Source organism: Agrilus planipennis, unplaced genomic scaffold, assembly GCF_000699045.2.
Source record: "Agrilus planipennis isolate EAB-ADULT unplaced genomic scaffold, Apla_2.0 scaffold1134, whole genome shotgun sequence".
NCBI lineage: Eukaryota > Metazoa > Arthropoda > Insecta > Coleoptera > Buprestidae > Agrilus > Agrilus planipennis.
The window spans coordinates 5,045-7,405 of NW_020439784.1; the positions used below are offsets into that span (position 1 = coordinate 5,045).

A 2,361-nucleotide genomic window follows, 5' to 3' on the forward strand; every position below is an offset into this window, starting at 1 on the left:
TTCATCGGCAAAAGCCACAACTCTGTATCGAATTTAACTCTATTTATCATATTTATATTTTTGTTGATTACGATTAGTTACATTTTCTAGATCTATATTCTTAAAAATGGCCGATGGAGTTAAAGCAATTGTTGAATATTTAAATAAATAACCAGTTGAAACATTAAACGTGTCGTAGTTCATCTTTGTAACTTCAGAATAGTGGAAAGTAGTGTTAAAACGGAATTTTATTGTGCTCAGTTGATGACTCTTTTGTATGTACCTAATTTATGAACTTCCATTTAGTGGAGAACTTAATAAATTTTAGGAGGTAATATGTTATGTGTAATGTGTACCATGATTTTTAGTATCGCCATTTGCAATGCTTTTATATCCTGTCTCATTTGTTTTATTATCGCATGCTTTGCCACAGCATAATGTACAAAATGTATAGTAGATGCAGTAAACGCGTTGAAACATGTAAAATATATAAATTTATTGCATGAANTATAATACGGGTTTGTCGGTGTTGCTGTTGCTCCCCGCTCGACGAGGGGTTTTAGTCGGTAAGAATCCGACACTACTTCCCTTCAGGGGGAGTCTTTTGAAGATTTCCCCTCCTCGAGAATAATATAAACAAAAAAAAGTGTTGCTGTTGTCATCTCTCGTAGCTTAGTAGTCAGAGCATTGGTGCATAAAGCCAAAGGTCCCGGGTTCGATTCCCGACGAGGGAAATGAATTTTCTACGTATTGATCTTTCTAGTTTTCATGTTAGTGGGTTTTATTTCGGGTCAAGTCAACCCTAAAGAAATAAAAAATGTTGACTCCTCAATAACAAAACAATTCGCATACAAAAAAGAAGAAATTTATGTGGCATATGTTTCTGCATCCATAAGCCACTGAGCCCTATAGAAAGGGGGGATGATTATCCCTATATTAATTGGAGAAACCTTTAAAGAAAAACACATATGGAAAGTGAACATTTAGAATTAATAAAATTATGTCGATGTTATAAATTTGATCGACTTCATCTAGTTTTGCGAATAAAAAATCATATACATAATTGGAGATGATACCATACATATATCTGTAAGTTCCATCTAAACTGTAATCAGCACCTGCTATTATGAAGTAAAACTTTTTCTAATTGTGCTTTCCTGTTATTAAACATTAAATATTGGCTCTTAAATTAATAATACAGTTTTGTAACGGAATGAACTTATAGTTTGCGAGCAATGAGGTTATTAAGGCATGAAATCAAAATCTCGATTTCTGTGTCAGCAAGAGGCAAACATATGGTCATAATGACGGCAATTGTTCAATCCTCTCTCTTCGTTTGTTAGCATGAATCGTTATGAAGTAATGACTACCTTTTCTAGTATTACGAATTTTATATTCAATTCAGGAAAGAGTGACGAAAGAGGAATAAATATGACAAAACTTACATGTACATTCGTAGAATCTATGAGAAAACAGAGTTATGAAGATGGAGATGAACTTACCCTGAAAAATAAAAAACATTTATCTCAAAACCACAAATGTGATTTATTTGGAATAGCTCTATTTTAAAAGAAAAATACAAAATGCAACACACCTATTTGTATTTTCTATTTTAAGTTCTTTTGTACTATTCCCTAACCGAAAGTACGATATTTTTCCCTAAGTATTTTATCATGTTTCGCATGGTTTCTAGATTCCACGCGGCGAAAGTTTAAATACTTTCCTAAAAAACAATAAATACAATCTCTTGCATTGGAGGTAAAGTTACACTTTCGCCCCGAAATCAGAGAAACTTTCCGTACCGGAGTATGGCGACTCGGGAAGAAAGGCAATTCACATCCGAAATATTAATGTCTGTTTTTATACAATTAAAGTAAAAAGAACTAGAAAACGACTATTATGGCACGAGCAATAAAAGAGCGTTCATTTACGTTTTGTGTTTGACAACTAACAACACTGGAATTGATGTGCGGTCGCTCATAGCGCAGCGGACTCTTGCTTTTTCTATCTTTTTTAAACCCATTCACGTACGGTTAAATTTTGCTCTAGATAAAACACTGAAATCCAAAATTCCACCAAAAAACGCGTTTCGACACCCAAGGTGCCATTTGCAATTGGAGACTACATCTGCCAAAATTCAGCAATGTTGATGGTGAATCATGCGGCCCAAGAAGTTGTTCTTTTTACCTTTATTGCGTCAAAGAGATTCGTTGCCGTTGGTGTCTTGAGGTACTCATCTTCCGATATTTCAACAATTCAAAGTTTCCAAAGTTTTTAACATTTATGCATGACTCTCCATACATTTTGGTATACTATTGATGAATTTTAATGAATTTTTGAGGGCTATTCTATGCGAATAAGTAGTATTTTTCACTCTCACAG

General features: G+C 33.8%; 1 non-coding gene across 1 annotated transcript; it reads left to right on the forward strand.

Moving 5' to 3' along the window:
* Positions 1-640: 640 nt before the first annotated feature.
* On the forward strand, positions 641-713 carry Trnay-aua. The gene has a single exon. It is a non-coding gene; the product is annotated as a tRNA-Tyr (tRNA).
* Positions 714-2,361: the final 1,648 nt, after the last annotated feature.